This window comes from Oncorhynchus masou, unplaced genomic scaffold (assembly GCF_036934945.1).
Source record: "Oncorhynchus masou masou isolate Uvic2021 unplaced genomic scaffold, UVic_Omas_1.1 unplaced_scaffold_1830, whole genome shotgun sequence".
Lineage (NCBI taxonomy): Eukaryota > Metazoa > Chordata > Actinopteri > Salmoniformes > Salmonidae > Oncorhynchus > Oncorhynchus masou.
In genome coordinates this window covers 18,297-43,807 of record NW_027016740.1, presented here as the reverse complement: position 1 = coordinate 43,807, position 25,511 = coordinate 18,297, and the positions used below count along the sequence as shown (strand labels likewise).

Genomic DNA, 25,511 nt, shown 5'->3' with positions numbered 1-25,511 from the left:
ACAATGTTGATGTAGCTTGAAAAGTGTGTGTGTCAGTGGGACCCGATTCCCATAATGCACAGTACAGTTGAAGTCTGAAGTTTACATACTCTTAGGTTGGAGTCATTCAAACTCATTTTCAACCACTACACACATTTCTTGTTAACAAAATATAGTTTTGGCAAGTTGGTTAGGACATCTACTGTGTGCATGACACAAGTCATTTTTCCAACTATCTGTTATAGATTATTTCACTGTATCACAATTCCAGTGGGTCAGAAGTTTACATACACGAAGTTGACTGTGCCTTTAATCAGCTTGGAAAATTCAAAAAAATTATGTAATGGCTTTAGAAGCTTCTGATAGGCTAATTGACATCATTTGAGTCAATTGGATGTGTACCTGTGGATGTATTTCAAGGCCTACCTTCACACTCGGTGCCTCTTCGCTTGACATCATGGGAAAATCAAAAGAAAATCAACCAAGACCTCAGAATGTGTTTTTTGCGTACTTTGGTGAGAAAAGTGCAAAATCAATCGCAGAACAGCAAATGACATTGTAAAGTTGCTGGAGGAAACAGGTATAAGTATCTATATCCAAAGTAAAACGAGTCCTATATCGACATAACCTGAAAGGCCGCTCAGCATGGAAGAAGCCACTGCTCCTAAACTGCCATAAAAAAGCCAGACTACGGTTTGCAACTACATATGGGGACAAAGATGGTACTTTTTGGAGAAATGTCCTCTGGTCATATGAAACAAAAATAGAACTGTTTGGCTATAATGACCATCGTTATGTTTGGAGGAAAAAGGGGGAGGATTGCAAGCCGAAGAACACCATCGCAACCGTGAAGCACGGGGGTGGCAGCATCATGTTGTGGGGGTACCTTGCTGCAGGAGGGACTGGTGCACTTCACAAAATAGATGGCTTCATGAGGAGGGAAAATTATGTGGATATATTTAAGCAACATCTCAAGACAGAAGACTTAACTGACCTAAGACAGGGGATTTTTTTACTAGGATTAAATTTCAGAAATTGTGGAAAAACTGAGTTTAAATATATTTGGCTAAGGTGTATGTAAACTTTTGACTTCAACGGTATATTCCCTGTATAGTGCACTACTTTTGAGAGAAGGGTGCTACTTAGGACAGCTGTTGATTTGGAAGCACACAGCCAGTCTTCCTGTGATCTACCATTAAATAACATGACTAATACAGTAGTGTTCGGATCTCACAAACAAGATGGACGACAAAGATCTTTTGTTCCATTGTCTCAAAATAAAAAATTATCGTCCCGAATGACCCCCCATTCCATATTTAGTGCACTACTTTTGTCCTCTGGTAGTGTACAATAAAGGGAATAGACTGTCATTTGGGATATACCTTTTGTAGAGTGTCTGCTAAGTAGCCTTGATTCAGCATTATACACGTTATGCGTCATAATACACAAAGTGGCTCATCAACACAGTGTTTATATCATTACTGTGTTCCTGCACTTTAACCTTTTAAAAGAACAACTCTAAAAACAAAAAAAGATCAACTTTTTAAAACATTTATTTTATACACAAACCAAAAAAAGGGGGAAAATTAAATAGCTACATGTCATTAAACAAATTGATCCTCAAAAAATACCTACAATTTTCTCTGTACAATCGTTACGCACAGCGTAATGATGGTCTCATAATTAACTATATATAAAAAGTTGTTTTTTTATGAAGTGATTTTCCTACAGCGTGTAGGGCATTGTGTTGCCATAGCAGAACGAGTGAGAGCCTCCAATTCTTTTTGAAAAATTCTGGTAGCTTTCCAAAAAAAAAAAAAAATCCCAGATCACCGGAAATGTGCGACCCTAGTGCTATGGTAGTGACGCGTTTTAATAATGAAATGACTCCTGGACACTACGCCCCTTCCCTTTCTGTTCATGCACATTATAAATGATAATTATTTTAAAGGACATTATCAACGTTTTAGTTCTCTCATAACATTTACCGAAAGTACAAAGTAGAAATCAACCAGTCATCTTTGAAGAACTATACATTAGTTTTTGTTTAAATCTGAACTCAGATTAAAGTCAATAATAATAACATCAACTGACTAGCAGCTGGATCCGGTCTCTGAGAGAATATGGTTTAGGTTCAGCTGGATCCGGTCTCTGAGAGAATATGGTTTAGGTTCAGCTGGATCCGGTCTCTGAGAGAATATGGTTTAGGTTCAGCTGGATCCGGTCTCTGAGAGAATATGGTTTAGGTTCAGCTGGATTCGGTCTCTGAGAGAATATGGTTTAGGTTCAGCTGGATCCGGTCTCTGAGAGAATATGGTTTAGGTTCAGCTGGATCCGGTCTCTGAGAGAATATGGTTTAGGTTTAGCTGGATTCGGTCTCTGAGAGAATATGGTTTAGGTTCAGCTGGATCCGGTCTCTGAGAGAATATGGTTTAGGTTCAGCTGGATCCGGTCTCTGAGAGAATATGGTTTAGGTTCAGCTGGATCCGGTCTCTGAGAGAATATGGTTTAGGTTCAGCTGGATCCGGTCTCTGAGAGAATATGGTTTAGGTTCAGCTGGATCCGGTCTCTGAGAGAATATGGTTTATGCTCCGTCCCTAATGACACCCCTAAACCTTATGCACTAATTGTGGCCAGACAAAGTGTGAAGCTTTACATTGGGAATAGGGTTTAATTTAGGACGTGTAGCCTTGGATGTAATTACATGAACTATAGATTTGATTTGGGATGATGGAATGTAAGGGCATATAGGAGCTGTATAGACTGTATAGCTTCATCAACCCTAGAGCTTTAACCATGTTCTGTCACCTTCACCACTAGATTTGCACATTACGGTTACATCCCCCAAAATTCTCAGGTTTTCTATCAATTCTGGTTGTTTGGAAGATTCGTGGACATTCCAAACAGGATTTCCCGGAAAAATCAAGGAATTTTCAGGGGAAAGTTTCCGGAATGTTGCAACACTAAATCACCACATTCCTGTTACTAAGTTAGTAGCTATACAAATACTGATACGAATGCAACACCTGTCCTAGGTTCCCTATAGGAAGGAATGTCTGCTGCCTTGGTACAGGAGTTAGTAAAACAAGTTTTTTCACAAGCTGCAGCTGCCTATCTACCCAGTGAGCAAAATAGTTTGAAAGACTTATTTTCAACATCTTGTGCTCATAAGATGCATACTGCTACACACCCACAGTTGTTCATCAGAGAAGTAGAAACAACAACGACATGGAAAACACGAAATGTAAAAAAAAAAACTAGTCGACAGAAAGAAAAAAAAAGTTATGATAAAAGGTCGACTCACCAGCTGGTTTGGTTTCTCAGTCAATGCAAAACAAAACAAACGCAGTAGCATCCAGGGATTATCAATAACGCTATAGAACGATTACGTTAACGTTACGGAAAACATATTATTGTTATAGATTAGAATCCAAACTGATCATATAGAAGAGTACAGAAGGCCTGTCCGGAGGCTGTCCTCTGTCGCTAGCTGGTTGCTACCAGAGAGAACTGAAGAATACATATTAACATGGAGTCTAACTGGACCAGCAGTAAATGCAGCTACAACTGTTGTTGTTATTGCAGAAAACAAATATATAAAACAAAAACAATGTAACTTGTAATAAGATTGAAATGTCTAATAAACATGAATAGATACCAGCTATTTAAAAACAAAATATGCACATTATTCTGTAAGCACTACTTTTACTTGACCAATCAAACCAGAGAGCAAAATTCTACCTACCACACCACAGTGCCACAGAGAGACAATCTACCTGCCACACCACAGTGCCGCAGAGAGACACAATCTACCTACCACACCACAGTGCCGCAGAGAGACAATCTACCTACCACACCACAGTGCCGCAGAGAGACAATCTACCTACCACACCACAGTGCCGCAGAGAGACATAATCTACCTACCACACCACAGTGCCGCAGAGAGAGACATAATCTACCTACCACACCACAGTGTCGCAGAGAGAGACATAATCAGTGTCGCAGAGAGAGACATAATCTACCTACCACACCACAGTGTCGCAGAGAGAGACATAATCTACCTACCACACCACAGTGTCGCAGAGAGACATAATCTACCTACCACACCACAGTGTCGCAGAGAGAGACATAATCTACCTACCACACCACAGTGTCGCAGAGAGAGACATAATCTACCTACCACACCACAGTGTCGCAGAGAGAGAGACATAATCTACCTACCACACCACAGTGTCGCAGAGAGAGACATAATCTACCTACCACACCACAGTGTCGAGAGAGAGACATAATCTACCTACCACACCACAGTGTCGCAGAGAGAGAGACATAATCTACCTACCACACCACAGTGTCGCAGAGAGACATAATCAACACCACAGTGTCGCAGAGAGAGAGACATACCTACCACAACCACAGTGTCGCAGAGAGAGACATAATCTACCTACCACACCACAGTGTCGCAGAGAGACAATCTACCTACCACACCACAGACATAATCTACCTACACACCACAGTGTGCCCTACGCAGAGAGACATAATCTACCTACCACACCACAGTGTCGCAGAGAGAGACATAATCTACCTACCACACCACAGTGTCGCAGAGAGATAATCTACCTACCACACCACAGTGCCGCAGAGACACAATCTACCTACCACACCACAGTGCCGCAGAGAGAGTGTCGCAGAGACATAATCTACCTACCACACCACAGTGTCGCAGAGAGAGAGAGAGAGACATAATCTACCTACCACACCACAGTGTCGCAGAGAGACATAATCTACCTACCACACCACAGTGTCGCAGAGAGAGACATAATCTACCTACCACACCACAGTGTCAGTGACATAATCTACCTACCACACCACAGAGAGAGACATAATCTACCTACCACACCACAGTGTCGCAGAGAGAGACATAATCTACCTACCACACCACAGTGTCGCACACCACAGTGTCGCAGAGAGAGACATAATCTACCTACCACACCACAGTGTCGCAGAGAGAGTGTCGCAGAGAGAGACATAATCTACCTACCACACCACAGTGTCGCAGAGAGAGACATAATCTACCTACCACACCACAGTTGGAGGGGACATGAGGGAGAGACATAATCTACCTACCACACCACAGTGGAGGGACATAATCTACCTACCACACCACAGTGTCGAGGGAGAGACATAATCTAGTGGATGGAGGGTGTGCAGGGAGAGGAGACATAATCTACCTACCACACCACAGTGTCGGGATGGAGGGTGTCGCAGAGAGGAAAGTCTACCTACCACACCACAGTGTCGCAGGAGGGGACATCATCTACCTACCACACCAGTGTCGCAGAGAACGAGGAGACATAATCTACCTACCACACCAGTGTCGAGGGAGAGACAATCTACCTACCACACCACAGTGTCGCAGAGAGACAATCTACCTACCACACCACAGTGTCGCAGGGTGTCGTGAGAGAAAGTAGGGGTTGGAGGGGTGAGGGAGAGGAACCACAGGGAAGTGGGGTGGAGGGGTGAGGGAGAGGAAAGTAGGGGATGGAGGGGTGAGGGAGAGGAACGTAGGGATGGAGGGGTGAGGGAGAGGAAAGTAGGGATGGAGGGGTGAGGGAGAGGAACGTAGGGATGGAGGGGTGAGGGAGAGGAAAGTAGGGATGGAGGGGTGAGGGAGAGGAAAGTAGGGATGGAGGGGTGAGGGAGAAAACTAAAAGATGGGGGAAATAAAATATATTTTCTTTCTTTTAAAAGAGGTTAACAGATTTGCATCAGAATTCTCTTTGGTAACGAAGGCATGTGGTTGGTTGGGATGTGCGTCTCCATTTTGAATCCATACATCTCATTGGACACAGAAACAAACCGTTTCCCACTCAGCTTTTCAAAATCTCAGGCGTTCAATAACACAAACAGAAAGAAGTACGCAAAACCTACTTCTACATAAAAAGTCAATTCAAAACAAAATAAATGCCAAAAGTCAAAACGTAGAGAAAAGAAATTGCTTCCCTTTTACTCCGTGGTTCTATACATGGCTATTTCCCTAGCTACAGGCACAGCGCTCTACGGGGTAACATCATGCAGGGTGGGGTTACAGCAGGGAACAAGGCCAACCTGGAAGGAGAGACATTGGACGCGCAGGATTTTCCTCCAGCCCTGCACTGAAACACACCTGTGGTCGTATTTGTTAGTGCACACTAACTAAATATTTTGCAACACAAAATTAAAACAAGTTTGGTGACCTCATGAATATGACTGATTCTTCTACATCAGCTGTTCATCGGGACCTTGATTAGATGAATCAGGTGTTAGTTACAACAGGGCTGGAGCTAAATGAATACACCCTGCCTAGCCAGTAACTCTCCAGCAGGGCGGTTTAACAGTTACAGTGAATAAAGGATGGGGCAGGGGGCGGGTTTTAGCTGGCTCTAAGCCCCTCCCATCAGGACACAATGGATGGAGAGTGGCTGTGGTTGACCATGTGACTGTTGGGGGAGGAGTCAGGGGAGGAGGAGGAGGAGCTTCCTTTGGCTTTGATCTGCAGCCAGGTTTCTCCTAAGGCCTTGGTGAAATGGTCGTCCACAGAGCCAGTGATGGACACAGAGTTAGTGACGGGTTCCGGCTGCTTGTAGTTCCTCCCCAGGCTGCGACGGAAATGCTCCTCGATCACCGGGTCAACACACGCAGAGTTGGCTGGAAGAGAAAAGAAAGGACAGGGCTATAACTCTAACATCTAGACAGGCGGGGCTCTAACATCCAGACAGGCGGGGCTCTAACATCCAGACAGGCGGGGCTCTAACATCCAGACAGGCGGGGCTCTAACATCCAGACAGGCAGGGCTAACCCAAGACAGGTGGGGCTCTAACATCTAGACAGGCGGGGCTCTAACATCCAGACAGGCGGGGCTCTAACCCCAGACAGGCGGGGCTCTAACCCCAGACAGGCGGGGCTCTAACATCCAGACAGGCGGGGCTCTAACCCCAGACAGGCGGGGCTATAACATCTAGACAGGCGGGGCTCTAACATCCAGACAGGCGGGGCTCTAACCCCAGACAGGCGGGGCTCTAACATCTAGACAGGCGGGGCTCTAACATCCAGACAGGCGGGGCTCTAACATCCAGACAGGCGGGGCACTAACCCAAGACAGGTGGGGCTCTAACATCTAGACAGGCGGGGCTCTAACATCCAGACAGGCGGGGCTCTAACCCCAGACAGGCGGGGCTCTAACCCCAGACAGGCGGGGCTCTAACATCCAGACAGGCGGGGCTATAACATCTAGACAGGCGGGGCTCTAACATCCAGACAGGCGGGGCTCTAACATCCAGACAGGCGGGGCTCTAACATCCAGACAGGCGGGGCTCTAACATCCAGACAGGCGGGGCTCTAACATCCAGACAGGCGGGGCTCTAACATCCAGACAGGCGGGGCTCTAACATCCAGACAGGCGGGGCACTAACATCCAGACAGGCGGGGCTCTAACATCCAGACAGGCGGGGCACTAACATCCAGACAGGCGGGGCACTAACATCCAGACAGGCGGGGCACTAACATCCAGACAGGCGGGGCTCTAACATCCAGACAGGCGGGGCTCTAACATACAGACAGGCGGGGCTCTAACATCCAGACAGGCGGGGCTCTAACATCCAGACAGGCGGGGCTCTAACATCTAGACAGGCGGGGCTCTAACATCCAGACAGGCGGGGCTCTAACATCTAGACAGGCGGGGCTCTAACACCCAGACAGGCGGGGCTCTAACATCCAGACAGGCGGGGCACTAACATCCAGACAGGCGGGGCTCTAACATACAGACAGGCGGGGCTCTAACATACAGACAGGCGGGGCTCTAACATCCAGACAGGCGGGGCTCTAACATCCAGACAGGTGGGGCTATAACATCTAGACAGGCGGGGCTCTAACATCCAGACAGGCGGGGCTCTAACATCTAGACAGGCGGGGCTCTAACACCCAGACAGGCGGGGTTCTAACATCCAGACAGACAGGCGGGGCTCTAACATCCAGACAGGCGGGGCTCTAACATCTAGACATCTAGACAGGCGGGGCTCTAACATCCAGACAGGCAGGCGGGGCTCTAACATCTAGACAGGCGGGGCTCTAACATCAGACAGGCGGGGCTCTAACCCCAGACAGGCGGGCTCTAACCCCAGACAGGCAGGGCTCTAGGGCAGGGCTCTAACCCCAGACAGGCAGGGCTCTAACCCCAGACAGGCAGGGCTCTAACCCCAGACAGGCAGGGCTCTAACCCCAGACAGGCAGGGCTCTAACCCCAGACAGGCAGGGCTCTAATCCCAGACAGGCAGGGCTCTAACCCCAGACAGGCAGGGCTCTAACCCCAGACAGGCAGGGGCTCTAACCCCAGACAGGCAGGGCTCTAACCCCAGACAGGCAGGGCTCCATCCAGACAGATTTACGTCTGGGGTGCACTACTTTTAACCTTACACTTCACTCTAATCCCAAACCAAATCTAGGACCCTTATGTGGTCCCCGTTGGAGTCTACAGGAAGAATAGGGCTCATCTGATGACTTACAGCGGATACCTGGGGTGTCTGCAGGTCTACTGTAGCAGTATGGTATAATATATATGATGTTACTTACAGCTGTTACCTGGGGTGTCTGCAGGCTGGTATACTGTAGCAGTATGGTGTAATATATATGATGTTACTTACAGCTGTTACCTGGGGTGTCTGCAGGCTGGTCTACTGTAGCAGTATGGTGTAATATATATGATGTTACTTACAGCTGTTACCTTAGGTGTCTGCAGGTCTACTGTAGCAGTATGGTGTAATATATATGATGTTACTTACAGCTGTTACCTGGGGTGTCTGCAGGCTGGTCTACTGTAGCAGTATGGTGTAATATATATGATGCTACTTACAGTTGCAGGCTGGTCTACTGTAGCAGTATGGTGTAATATATATGATGCTACTTACAGCTGCAGGCTGGTCTACTGTAGCAGTATGGTGTAATATATATGATGCTACTTACAGTTGCAGGCTGGTCTACTGTAGTTGTTAGGCAGGTTACAGTTCCGGTTTTTGGCCGGGCTCTAGCATCTAGCACGTTATCACTGACGGACGATTCTAAACAAACACAAAGAAATCAAACAAAACATGTTCAGGACTTAGCATGGGGTTTTGAAGACAACGTGGGGGCTCTACTCAGCATGGGGTCTTGAAGACAACGTGGACTTAGCATGGGGTTTTCAAGACAACGTGGACTTAGCATGGGGTTTTGAAGACAACGTGGACTTAGCATGGGGTTTTGAAGACACCGTGGACTTAGCATGGGGTTTTGAAGACAACGTGGCTCTACTTAGCACTCAGCATGGGGTCTTGAAGACACCGTGGACTTAGCATGGGGTTTTGAAGACAACGGGACTTAGCATGGGGTTTTGAAGACAACGTGGACTCAGCATGGGGTCTTGAAGACAACGTGGACTTAGCATGGGGTTTTGAAGACAACGTGGACTTAGCATGGGGTTTTGAAGACAACGTGGACTTAGCATGGGGTTTTGAAGACAACGGGACTTAGCATGGGGGTTTTGAAGACAAAGTGGACTTAGCATGGGGTTTTGAAGACAACGTGACTTAGCATGGGGTTTTGAAGACAACGGGGTCCAAAACGTGGACTACAGGACTTACAGCGGACATGGGGTTTTGAAGACAACGTGGACTCAGCATGGGGTCTTGAAGACAACGTGGACTTAGCATGGGGTTTTGAAGACAACGTGGACTTAGCATGGGGTTTTGAAGACAACGTGGACTTAGCATGGGGTTTTGAAGACAACGTGGACTTAGCATGGGGTTTTGAAGACAACGTGGACTTAGCATGGGGTTTTGAAGACAACGTGGACTTAGCATGTGGACTTAGCATGGGGTTTTGAAGACAACATGGGGTGGTGGACTTAGCATGGGGTTTTGAAGACAACGTGGACTTGCATGGGGTTTTGAAGACAACGTGGACTTAACATGGGGTTTTGAAGACAACGTGGACTCAGCATGGGGTCTTGAAGACAACGTGGACTTAGCATGGGGTTTTGAAGACAACGTGGACTTAGCATGGGGTTTGAAGACAACGTGGACTTAGCATGGGGTTTTGAAGACAACGTGGACTACGCATGGGGTTTTGAAGACAACGTGGACTTAGCATGGGGTTTTGAAGACAACGTGGACTTAGCATGGGGTTTTGAAGACAAAGTGGACTTAGCATGGGGTTTTGAAGACAACGTGGACTTAGCATGGGGTTTTGAAGACAACGTGGACTTAGCATGGGGTTTTGAAGACAACGTGGACTTGGGGGTTTTGAAGACATGGGGTTTTGAAGACAACGTGGACTTGGCATGGGGTTTTGAAGACACCGTGGACTTAGCATGGGGTTTTGAAGATAACGTGTTACCTGCATATTCTTATGCCCTGAAAGTGTGTGTGTGTGTGTGCGCACGCTCGTCTTGAGTCTAACCTGCTGGCGTTCCACAGGGCTGACGGTTGGTGAGATGACAAAGGTACGGGCGGCATCCATGTTGTTTTTGGTCAGGGCGAGAGGCTGGTCCATGGCCAGGCTGGGCATGTGGTGGTGGGGGCGTACAGGTGATGGTTGCCATGGAGAACCATGGAGGGGGCGGCGGCTCGCTCCATGGGGCTGCGGCTACAGTCCCGAGGGTCTTTAGTACTACGGAAGTCGCCATTGGAAGGCTTGCCTCTGCAGAGAGAAGATGATAAAAGATTTAGAGTTCAATGTACACAGATCTCCTAAAGAAACGGGTCTTGTGGTCCATTCCAAGACTGGAGAGAGGAGGGGGGGGGGGTGGAAGGAGGGGTAGAGGGGGGTAACAGACAAAGAAATCCATAACATCAAGACAGAAGACTGATTGATGTCTACTGTTGGAGCAGAGATCAGAAGCGTCAGATGAAACAGAGCGTGAAACATCGTAAAGCAAGAACGAAAGGCATTTCAATGAACGTGACAAAAACTTAACGGCTAGTTGTGTAGATGGATGAGAATTATTATTTTTTAAATCTATTTTTAGAATAAAGCTTTAATGTAACAAAATGTGACTCGTTTCAGGAAACCAGGAGCATCACTACTTCACAGGAGCATCACTACTTCACAGGAGCATCACTACTTCACAGGAGCATCACTACTTCACAGGCGTATCACTACTTCACAGGAGCATCACTACTTCACAGGAGCATCACTACTTCACAGGACCATCACTACTTCACAGGAGCATCACTACTTCACAGGACCATCACTACTTCACAGGAGCATCACTACTTCACAGGATCATCACTACTTCACAGGACCATCACTACTTCACAGGAGCATCACTACTTCACAGGAGCATCACTACTTCACAGGATTATCACTACTTCACAGGAGCATCACTACTTCACAGGAGCATCACTACTTCACAGGAGCATCACTACTTCACAGGAGCATCACTACTTCACAGGAGCATCACTACTTCACAGGAGCATCACTACTTCACAGGAGCATCACTACTTCACAGGAGCATCACTACTTCACAGGAGCATCACTACTTCACAGGAGCATCACTACTTCACAGGAGCATCACTACTTCACAGGAGCATCACTACTTCACAGGAGCATCACTACTTCACAGGAGCATCACTACTTCACAGGAGCATCACTACTTCACAGGAGCATCACTACTTCACAGGAGCATCACTACTTCACAGGAGCATCACTATCACTACTTCACAGGAGTATCACTACTTCACAGGAGCATCACTCACAGGCGCATCTACACAGGAGCATCACTACTTCACAGGAGCATCACTACTTCACAGGAGCATCACTACTTCACAGGAGCATCACTACTTCACAGGATTATCACTACTTCACAGGATTATCACTACTTCACAGGAGCATCACTACTTCACAGGAGCATCACTACTTCACAGGAGCATCACTACTTCACAGGAGCATCACTACTTCACAGGCGTATCACTACTTCACAGGAGCATCACTACTTCACAGGAGCATCACTACTTCACAGGAGCATCACTACTTCACAGGCGTATCACTACTTCACAGGAGCATCACTACTTCACAGGAGCATCACTACTTCACAGGAGCATCACTACTTCACAGGCGTATCACTACTTCACAGGCGTATCACTACTTCACAGGAGCATCACTACTTCACAGGCGTATCACTACTTCACAGGAGCATCACTACTATCACTACTTCAGGCGGAGCATCACTACTTCACAGGACCATCACTACTTCACAGGAGCATCACTACTTCACAGGAGCATCACTACTTCACAGGAGTATCACTACTTCACAGGAGCATCACTACTTCACAGGCGTATCACTACTTCACAGGAGCATCACTACTTCACAGGAGCATCACTACTTCACAGGACCATCACTACTTCACAGGCGTATCACTACTTCACAGGAGCATCACTACTTCACAGGCGCATCACTACTTCACAGGCATCACTATCTTCACAGGAGCATCACTACTTCACAGGCGTATCACTACTTCACAGGAGCATCACTACTTCACAGGATCATCACTACTTCACAGGACCATCACTACTTCACAGGCGTATCACTCTTCACAGGCGTATCACTACTTCACAGGAGCATCACTACTTCACAGGAGCATCACTACTTCACAGGAGCATCACTACTTCACAGGCGTATCACTACTTCACAGGAGCATCACTACTTCACAGGAGCATCACTACTTCACAGGCGTATCACTACTTCACAGGAGCATCACTACTTCACAGGCATCACTACTTCACAGGAGCATCACTACTTCACAGGAGCATCACTACTTCACAGGAGCATCACTACTTCACAGGAGCACTACTTCACAGGAGCATCTACTTCACAGGAGCATCACTACTTCACAGGAGCATCACTACTTCACAGGAGCATCACTACTTCACAGGCGTATCACTACTTCACAGGAGCATCACTACTTCATCACTACTTCACAGGCGTATCACTCACTACTTCACAGGAGCATCACTACTTCACAGGAGCATCACTACTTCACAGGAGCATCACTACTTCACAGGAGCATCACTACTTCACAGGAGCATCACTACTTCACAGGAGCATCACTACTTCACAGGCGTATCACTACTTCACAGGAGCATCACTACTTCACAGGAGCATCACTACTTCACAGGAGCATCACTACTTCACAGGAGCATCACTACTTCACAGGATCATCACTACTTCACAGGCATCACTACTTCACAGGCGTATCCATACACTACTACTTCACAGGAGCACTACTTCACAGGCGCATCACTACTTCACAGGAGCATCACTACTTCACAGGAGCATCACTACTTCACAGGAGCATCACTACTTCACAGGAGCATCACTACTTCACAGGAGCATCACTACTTCACAGGAGCATCACTTCACAGGAGCATCACTACTTCACAGGACCATCACTACTTCACAGGACCATCACTACTTCACAGGAGCATCACTACTTCACAGGCGTATCACTACTTCCAGGAGCATCACTACTTCACAGGCGTATCACTACTTCACAGGATCATCACTACTTCACAGGAGCATCACTACTTCACAGGATCATCACTACTTCACAGGAGTATCACTACTTCACAGGCGCATCACTACTTCACAGGAGCATCACTACTTCACAGGAGCATCACTACTTCACAGGATCATCACTACTTCACAGGAGCATCACTACTTCACAGGAGTATCACTACTTCACAGGAGCATCACTACTTCACAGGAGCATCACTACTTCACAGGCATCACTACTTCACAGGAGCATCACTACTTCACAGGAGCATCATACACTATCACTACTTCACAGGAGCATCACTACTTCACAGGAGCATCACTACTTCACAGGAGCATCACTACTTCACAGGAGCATATCACTACTTCACAGGAGCATCACTACTTCACAGGAGCATCACTACTTCACAGGAGCATCACTACTTCACAGGAGCATCACTACTTCACAGGAGCATCACTATCACTATCACTACTTCACAGGCGTATCACTACTTCACAGGAGCATCACTACTTCACAGGAGCATCACTACTTCACAGTATCACTACTTCACAGGAGCATCACTACTTCACAGGAGCATCACTACTTCACAGGAGCATCACTACTTCACAGGAGCATCACTACTTCACAGGAGCATCATCACTACTTCACAGGAGCATCACTACTTCACAGGCGTCACTCACAGGACCATCACTACTTCACAGGAGCATCACTACTTCACAGGACCATCACTACTTCACAGGAGCATCACTACTTCACAGGAGCATCACTACTTCACAGGAGCATCACTACTTCACAGGAGCATCACTACTTCACAGGAGCATCACTACTTCACAGGAGCATCACTATTCACAGGACTCACTACACAGGAGCATCACTACTTCACAGGAGCATCACTACTTCACAGGATCATCACTACTTCACAGGAGCATCACTACTTCACAGGCGTATCACTACTTCACAGGAGCATCACTACTTCACAGGCGTCACTCTTCACAGGAGCATCCCCACTTCACAGGCGCATCACTACTTCACAGGAGTATCACTACTTCACAGGCGCATCACTACTTCACAGGAGCATCACTACTTCACAGGAGCATCACTACTTCACAGGATCATCACTACTTCACAGGAGCATCACTACTTCACAGGAGCATCACTACTTCACAGGAGCATCACTACTTCACAGGAGCATCACTACTTCACAGGAGCATCACTACTTCACAGGAGCATCACTACTTCACAGGAGCATCACTACTTCACAGGAGCATCACTACTTCACAGGAGCATCACTACTTCACAGGAGCATCACTACTTCACAGGAGCATCACTACTTCACAGGAGCATCACTACTTCACAGGAGCATCACTACTTCACAGGAGCATCACTACTTCACAGGAGCATCACTACTTCACAGGCGTATCACTACTTCACAGGAGCATCACTACTTCACAGGAGCATCACTACTTCACAGGAGCATCACTACTTCAGGAGCATCACTACTTCACAGGAGCATCACTACTTCACAGGAGCATCACTACTTCACAGGATCACTACTTCACAGGAGCATCACTACTTCACAGGAGCATCACTACTTCACTTCACAGGAGCATCACTACTTCACAGGAGCATCACTACTTCACAGGAGCATCACTACTTCACAGGAGCATCACTACTTCACAGGAGCATCACTACTTCACAGGCGGAGCATCACTACTTCACAGGAGCATCACTACTTCACAGGAGCATCACTACTTCACAGGCGTATCACTACTTCACAGGAGCATCACTACTTCACAGGCGTATCACTACTTCACAGGAGCATCACTACTTCACAGGAGCATCACTACTTCACAGGATCATCACTACTTCACAGGAGCATCACTATTTCACAGGCGTATCACTACTTCACAGGAGCATCACTACTTCACAGGAGTATCACTACTTCACAGGATCATCACTACTTCACAGGAGCATCACTACTTCACAGGAGCATCACTACTTCACAGGAGCATCACTACTTCACAGGAGCATCACTACAGGAGCATTCACAGGAGCATCACTACTTCACAGGCATCACTACTTCACAGGATATCACTACTTCACAGGAGCATCACTACTTCACAGGAGCATCACTACTTCACAGGAGCATCACTACTTCACAGGCGTATCATCACTTCACTTCACTAGGAGCATCACTACTTCACAGGAGCATCACTACTTCACAGGCGCATCACTACTTCACAGGAGCATCACTACTTCACAGGACCATCACTACTTCACAGGCGTATCACTACTTCACAGGAGCATCACTACTTCACAGGAGCATCACTACTTCACAGGAGCATCACTACTTCACAGGAGCATCACTACTTCACAGGAGCATCACTACTTCACAGGAGCATCACTACTTCACAGGAGCATCACTACTTCACAGGAGCATCACTACTTCACAGGCGCACTATCACAGGAGCATACTTCACAGGAGCATCACTACTTCACAGGCGTACTACTTCACAGGCGATATCACTACTTCACAGGAGCATCACTACTTCACAGGAGCATCACTACTTCACAGGAGCATCACTACTTCACAGGAGCATCACTACTTCACAGGAGCATCACTACTTCACAGGCGTATCACTACTTCACAGGAGCATCACTACTTCACAGGAGCATCACTACTTCACAGGAGCATCACTACTTCACAGGCGTATCACTACTTCACAGGAGCATCACTACTTCACAGGAGCATCACTACTTCACAGGACCATCATCACTACTACTTCACAGGAGCATCACTACTTCACAGGAGCATCACTACTTCACAGGAGCATCACTACTTCACAGGAGCATCACTACTTCACAGGCGTATCACTACTTCACAGGCGCATCACTACTTCACAGGAGCATCACTACTTCACAGGAGCATCACTACTTCACAGGAGCATCACTACTTCACAGGAGCATCACTACTTCACAGGAGCATCACTACTTCACAGGAGCATCACTACTTCACAGGAGCATCACTACTTCACAGGAGCATCACTACTTCACAGGAGCATCACTACTTCACAGGAGCATCACTACTTCACAGGAGCATCACTACTTCACAGGAGCATCACTACTTCACAGGAGCATCACTACTTCACAGGAGCATCACTACTTCACAGGAGCATCACTACTTCACAGGAGCATCACTACTTCACAGGAGCATCACTACTTCACAGGAGGACCATCACTACTTCACAGGAGCATCACTACTTCACAGGAGCATCACTACTTCACAGGAGCATCACTACTTCACAGGAGCATCACTACTTCACAGGAGCATCACTACTTCACAGGAGCATCACTACTTCACAGGAGCATCACTACTTCACAGGACCATCACTACTTCACAGGAGCATCACTACTTCACAGGAGCATCACTACTTCACAGGCATCACTACTTCACAGGAGCATCACTACTTCACAGGCGTATCACTACTTCACAGGACCATCACTACTTCACAGGAGCATCACTACTTCACAGGCGTATCATCACTTCACAGGCGCATCACTCACAGGAGCATCACTACTTCACAGGCGTATCACTACTTCACAGGAGCATCACACTTCACAGCATCACTACTTCACAGGAGCATCACTACTTCACAGGCGTATCACTACTTCACAGGAGCATCACTACTTCACAGGAGCATCACTACTTCACAGGAGCATCACTACTTCACAGGAGCATCACTACTTCACAGGAGCATCACTACTTCACAGGAGCATCACTACTTCACAGGAGTATCATCACTACTTCACAGGAGCATCACTACTTCACAGGCGTATCACTACTACTTCACAGGAGCATCACTACTTCACAGGAGCATCACTACTTCACAGGAGCATCACTACTTCACAGGCGTATCACTACTTCACAGGCGTATCACTACTTCACAGGAGCATCACTACTTCACAGGAGCATCACTACTTCACAGGATCATCACAGGACCATCACTTTCACAGGAGCATCACTACTTCACAGGAGCATCACTACTTCACAGGATCATCACTACTTCACAGGAGCATCACTACTTCACAGGAGCATCACTACTTCACAGGAGCATCACTACTTCACAGGCGCATCACTACTTCACAGGAGCATCACTACTTCACAGGAGCATCACTACTTCACAGGAGCATCACTACTTCACAGGAGCATCACTACTTCACAGGAGCATCACTACTTCACAGGAGCATCACTACTTCACAGGACCATCACTACTTCACAGGAGCATCACTACTTCACAGGAGCATCACTACTTCACAGGAGCATCACTACTTCACAGGAGCATCACTACTTCACAGGAGCATCACTACTTCACAGGAGCATCACTACTTCACAGGAGCATCACTACTTCACAGGAGCATCACTACTTCACAGGAGCATCACTACTTCACAGGAGCATCACTACTTCACAGGCGCATCACTACTTCACAGGAGCATCACTACTTCACAGGAGCATCACTACTTCACAGGAGCATCACTACTTCACAGGAGCATCACTACTTCACAGGAGCATCACTACTTCACAGGAGCATCACTACTTCACAGGAGCATCACTACTTCACAGGAGCATCACTACTTCACAGGAGCATCACTACTTCACAGGAGCATCACTACTTCACAGGAGCATCACTACTTCACAGGAGCATCACTACTTCACAGGAGCATCACTACTTCACAGGAGCATCACTACTTCACAGGAGCATCACTACTTCACAGGAGCATCACTACTTCACAGGAGCATCACTACTTCACAGGAGCATCACTACTTCACAGGAGCATCACTACTTCACAGGAGCATCACTACTTCACAGGAGCATCACTACTTCACAGGAGCATCACTACTTCACAGGAGCATCACTACTTCACAGGAGCATCACTACTTCACAGGCATCACTACTTCACAGGAGCATCACTACTTCACAGGAGCATCACTACTTCACAGGAGCATCACTACTTCACAGGATCATCACTACTTCACAGGCGTATCACTACTTCACAGGAGCATCACTACTTCACAGGAGCATCACTACTTCACAGGAGCATCACTACTTCACAGGAGCATCACTACTTCACAGGAGCATCACTACTTCACAGGAGCATCACTACTTCACAGGAGCATCACTACTTCACAGGAGCATCACTACTTCACAGGAGCATCACTACTTCACAGGAGCATCACTACTTCACAGGAGCATCACTACTTCACAGGACTCACTACTTCACAGGAGCATCACTACTTCACAGGCGTATCACTACTTCACAGGAGCATCACTACTTCAGGAGCATCACTACTTCACAGCATCACTACTTCACAGGAGCATCACTACTTCACAGGATCATCACTACTTCACAGGAGCATCACTACTTCACAGGATCATCACTACTTCATCAGGAGCATCACTACTTCACAGGAGCATCACTACTTCACAGGAGCATCACTACTTCACAGGAGCATCACTACTTCACAGGAGCATCACTACTTCACAGGAGCATCACTACTTCACAGGCGTATCACTACTTCACAGGAGCATCACTACTTCACAGGACCATCACTACTTCACAGGCGTATCACTACTTCACAGGAGCATCACTACTTCACAGGAGCATCACTACTTCACAGGAGCATCACTACTTCACAGGAGCATCACTACTTCACAGGATCATCACTACTTCACAGGAGCATCACTACTTCACAGGAGCATCACTACTTCACAGGAGCATCACTACTTCACAGGAGCATCACTACTTCACAGGAGCATCACTACTTCACAGGAGCATCACTACTTCACAGGAGCATCACTACTTCACAGGAGCATCACTACTTCACAGGAGCATCACTACTTCACAGGAGCATCACTACTTCACAGGCGTATCACTACTTCACAGGAGCATCACTACTTCACAGGAGCATCACTACTTCACAGGAGCATCACTACTTCACAGGAGCATCACTACTTCACAGGAGCATCACTACTTCACAGGATCATCACTACTTCACAGGAGCATCACTACTTCACAGGAGCATCACTACTTCACAGGAGCATCACTACTTCACAGGAGCATCACTACTTCACAGGCGTATCACTACTTCACAGGAGCATCACTACTTCACAGGAGCATCACTACTTCACAGGATCATCACTACTGCACAGGAGCATCACTACTTCACAGGAGCATCACTACTTCACAGGCGTATCACTACTTCACAGGAGCATCACTACTTTCACAGGCGTATCACTACTTCACAGGAGCATCACTACTTCACAGGATCATCACTACTTCACAGGATCATCACTACTTCACAGGAGCATCACTACTTCACAGGAGCATCACTACTTCACAGGAGCATCACTACTTCACAGGCGTATCACTATCACTACTTCACAGGCGTATCACTACTTCACAGGAGCATCACTACTTCACAGGAGCATCACTACTTCACAGGAGCATCACTACTACTTCACAGGAGCATCACTACTTCACAGGAGCATCACTACTTCACAGGCGCATCACTACTTCACAGGAGCATCACTACTTCACAGGCGTTCACTACTTCACAGGAGCATCACTACTTCACAGGAGCATCACTACTTCACAGGACCATCACTACTTCACAGGAGCATCACTATTTCACAGGAGCATCACTACTTCACAGGAGCATCACTACTTCACAGGAGCATCACTACTTCACAGGCGTATCACTACTTCACAGGTATCACTACATCACTACTTCACAGGCGTATCACTACTTCACAGGCCTATCACTACTTCACAGGCGATCACTACTTCACAGGAGCATCACTACTTCACAGGTGCTATCACTACTTTCACAGGAGCATCACTACTTCACAGGAGCATCACTACTTCACAGGAGCATCACTACTTCACAGGCGCATCACTACTTCACAGGAGCATCACTACTTCACAGGAGCATCACTACTTCACAGGCATCATCACTACTACTTCACAGGAGCATCACTACTTCACAGGAGCATCACTACTTCACAGGAGCATCACTACTTCACAGGAGCATCACTACTTCACAGGATCATCACTACTTCACAGGAGCATCACTACTTCACAGGAGCATCACTACTTCACAGGCGTATCACTACTTCACAGGAGCATCACTACTTCACAGGCGTATCTACTCACTACTTCACAGGAGCATCACTACTTCACAGGCATATCACTACTTCACAGGAGCATCACTACTTCACAGGATCATCACTACTTCACAGGACCATCACTACTTCACAGGAGCATCACTACTTCACAGGAGCATCACTACTTCACAGGAGCATCACTACTTCACAGGCGTATCACTACTTCACAGGAGCATCACTACTTCACAGGCGTATCACTACTTCACAGGATCATCACTACTTCACAGGAGCATCACTACTTCACAGGACCATCACTACTTCACAGGAGCATCACTACTTCCTACTTCACAGGAGCATCACTACTTCACAGGAGCATCACTACTTCACAGGCGTATCACTACTTCACAGGAGCATCACTACTTCACAGGCGTATCACTACTTCACAGGATCATCACTACTTCACAGGAGCATCACTACTTCACAGGAGCATCACTACTTCACAGGAGCATCACTACTTCACAGGAGCATCACTACTCACTACTTCACAGGCGTATCACTACTTCACAGGATCATCACTACTTCACAGGCATCACTACTTCACAGGAGCATCACTACTTCACAGGAGCATCACTACTACAGGAGCATCACTCACAGGAGCATCACTACTTCACAGGAGCATCACTACTTCACAGGAGTCATCACTACTTCACAGGAGCATCACTAGGAGCATCACTACTTCACAGGAGCATCACTACTTCACAGGAGCATCACTACTTCACAGGAGCATCACTACTTCACAGGAGCATCACTACTTCACTCACTCACAGGAGCATCACTACTTCACAGGAGTATCACTACTTCACAGGAGCATCACTACTTCACAGGAGCATCACTACTTCACAGGAGCATCACTACTTCACAGGAGCATCACTACTCACAGGAGCATCACTACTTCACAGGCGTATCACTACTTCACAGGAGCATCACTACTTCACAGGCGCATCACTACTTCACAGGAGCATCACTACTTCACAGGCGTATCACTACTTCACAGGAGCATCACTACTTCACAGGCGTATCACTACTTCACAGGAGCATCACTACTTCACAGGCGTACAGGAGCATCACTACTTCACAGGAGTATCACTACTTCACAGGAGCATCACTACTTCACAGGAGCATCACTACTTCACAGGATCACACTACTTCACTACTTCACAGGAGCATCACTACTTCACAGGAGCATCACTACTTCACAGGAGCATCACTACTTCACAGGCGTATCACTACTTCACAGGAGCATCACTACTTCACAGGACCATCACTACTTCACAGGCGTATCACTACTTCACAGGCGCATCACTACTTCACAGGAGCATCACTACTTCACAGGAGCATCACTACTTCACAGGATCATCACTACTTCACAGGAGCATCACTACTTCACAGGAGTATCACTACTTCACAGGAGCATCACTACTTCACAGGAGCATCACTACTTCACAGGAGCATCACTACTTCACAGGAGCATCACTACTTCACAGGCGTATCACTACTTCACAGGCGTATCACTACTTCACAGGATCATCACTACTTCACAGGCGTATCACTACTTCACAGGATCATCACTACTTCACAGGAGCATCACTACTTCACAGGAGCATCACTACTTCACAGGCGTATCACTACTTCACAGGAGCATCACTACTTCACAGGCGTATCACTACTTCACAGGCGCATCACTACTTCACAGGAGCATCACTACTTCACAGGAGCATCACTACTTCACAGGAGCATCACTACTTCACAGGCGTATCACTACTTCACAGGAGCATCACTACTTCACAGGCGTATCACTACTTCACAGGCGCATCACTACTTCACAGGAGCATCACTACTTCACAGGAGCATCACTACTTCAGAGGCGTATCACTACTTCACAGGATCATCACTACTTCACAGGAGCATCACTACTTCACAGGAGCATCCCTACTTCACAGGCGTATCACTACTTCACAGGAGTATCACTACTTCACAGGAGTATCACTACTTCACAGGACCATCACTACTTCACAGGCGTATCACTACTTCACAGGAGCATCACTACTTCACAGGAGCATCACTACTTCACAGGAGCATCACTACTTCACAGGAGCATCACTACTTCACAGGCGTATCACTACTTCACAGGAGTATCACTACTTCACAGGAGCATCACTACTTCACAGGAGCATCACTACTTCACAGGAGCATCACTACTTCACAGGAGCATCACTACTTCACAGGAGCATCACTACTTCACAGGCGCATCACTACTTCACAGGAGCATCACTACTTCACAGGATCATCACTACTTCACAGGAGCATCACTACTTCACAGGAGCATCACTACTTCACAGGCGTATCACTACTTCACAGGCGTATCACTACTTCACAGGCGTATCACTACTTCACAGGAGCATCACTACTTCACAGGAGCATCACTACTTCACAGGAGCATCACTACTTCACAGGCGTATCACTACTTCACAGGAGTATCACTACTTCACAGGATCATCACTACTTCACAGGATCATCACTACTTCACAGGCGTATCACTACTTCACAGGATCATCACTACTTCACAGGAGCATCACTACTTCACAGGCGTATCACTACTTCACAGGAGCATCACTACTTCACAGGCGTATCACTACTTCACAGGAGCATCACTACTTCACAGGAGCATCACTACTTCACAGGAGCATCACTACTTCACAGGAGCATCACTACTTCACAGGAGCATCACTACTTCACAGGATCATCACTACTTCACAGGAGCATCACTACTTCACAGGCGTATCACTACTTCACAGGAGCATCACTACTTCACAGGAGCATCACTACTTCACAGGAGCATCACTACTTCACAGGCGTATCACTACTTCACAGGACCATCACTACTTCACAGGAGCATCACTACTTCACAGGAGCATCACTACTTCACAGGAGCATCACTACTTCACAGGAGCATCACTACTTCACAGGACCATCACTACTTCACAGGAGCATCACTACTTCACAGGAGCATCACTACTTCACAGGAGCATCACTTCTGGGAGCATCACTACTTCACAGGACCATCACTACTTCACAGGAGCATCACTACTTCACAGGAGCATCACTACTTCACAGGAGCATCACTACTTCACAGGAGCATCACTACTTCACAGGAGCATCACTACTTCACAGGAGCATCACTACTTCACAGGCGTATCACTACTTCACAGGAGCATCACTACTTCACAGGAGCATCACTACTTCACAGGCGTATCACTACTTCACAGGAGTATCACTACTTCACAGGATCATCACTACTTCACAGGACCATCACTACTTCACAGGCGTATCACTACTTCACAGGCGTATCACTACTTCACAGGAGCATCACTACTTCACAGGACCATCACTACTTCACAGGCGTATCACTACTTCACAGGAGTATCACTACTTCACAGGATCATCACTACTTCACAGGACCATCACTACTTCACAGGCGTATCACTACTTCACAGGCGTATCACTACTTCACAGGAGCATCACTACTTCACAGGAGCATCACTACTTCACAGGAGCATCACTACTTCACAGGAGCATCACTACTTCACAGGTGCATCACTACTTCACAGGAGTGACATTTGAACGTATAAAAAAAACAATAATTACGAAAATCCGTTTTTTTTTCTTGTCAGAAATACCTTCTGGAACATGTGAACTTTCATGTGCCTTAATAACAAACTTGTCCATCTATAAATGATCAGTATGTGTAGGCAATACTGTCTAATGCAGCTTTCTAGAAAGACATCACGTATTAAAACTGCATCAGTGTTGCTCTCCACTTTCTGGAGGACCGAGTTTTGAAATCAGTGGAATTAGAGTCTGTCTCTGTGTGTGTCTGTCTCTCTGTGTGTGTGTCTGTCTGTGTGTGTGTGTGTCTGTCTGTCTGTGTGTCTGTGTGTGTCTGTCTCTGTGTGTGTCTGTCTCTGTGTGTGTCTGTCTCTGTGTGTGTGTGTGTCTGTCTGTCTCTCTGTGTGTGTCTGTCTCTGTGTGTGTCTGTCTGTGTCTGTCTGTCTGTGTGTGCGTCTGTCTGTGTGTGTGTGTGTCTGTCTCTGTGTGTGTCTGTCTGTCTGTGTGTGTGTCTGTCTGTGTGTGTGTGTGTGTCTGTCTCTGTGTGTGTTGTCTGTCTCTGTGTGTGTGTGTGTGTGTCTGTCTGTCTGTGTGTGTCTGTCTGTGCGTGTGTCTGTCTGTGTGTGTGTCTGTCTGTGTGTGTGTCTATGTGTCTGTCTCTGTGTGTGTCTGTCTCTGTGTGTGTGTGTGTCTGTCTCGGTTTGTGTGTGTATGTCTCGGTGTGTGTGTGTATGTCTCTGTGTGTGTGTGTGTCTGTCTGTCTGTGTGTGTGTGTGTGTGTGTCTGTCTCGGTGTGTGTCTCTATCTCTCTGTGTGTGTGTGTCTGCGTGTGTGTGTGTCTGTCTCTCTGTCTGTGTGTGTGTGTGTCTCTGTCTCTCTGTCTGTGTGTGTCTCTGTCTCTCTGTCTATGTGTGTGTGTGTGTCTGTCTCTCTGTCTGTGTGTGTGTGTGTCTCTGTCTCTCTGTCTCTCTGTCTGTGTGTGTGTGTGTCTCTGTCTCTCTGTCTCTCTGTCTGTGTGTGTGTGTGTCTGTCTGTGTCTCTGTCTCTCTGTCTCTCTGTCTGTGTGTGTGTGTGTCTCTGTCTCTCTGTCTCTCTGTCTGTGTGTGTGTGTGTCTGTCTGTGTGTCTGTCTGTCTGT

The 25,511-nt window shown here is 47.0% G+C and overlaps 1 pseudogene; it reads right to left on the bottom strand.

Annotated features, from left to right (window-relative positions):
- Window positions 1-5,511: 5,511 nt before the first annotated feature.
- LOC135539110 (transcription cofactor vestigial-like protein 4) overlaps window positions 5,512-25,511 on the bottom strand; it is a 38,258-nt pseudogene continuing 18,258 nt past the window's right edge.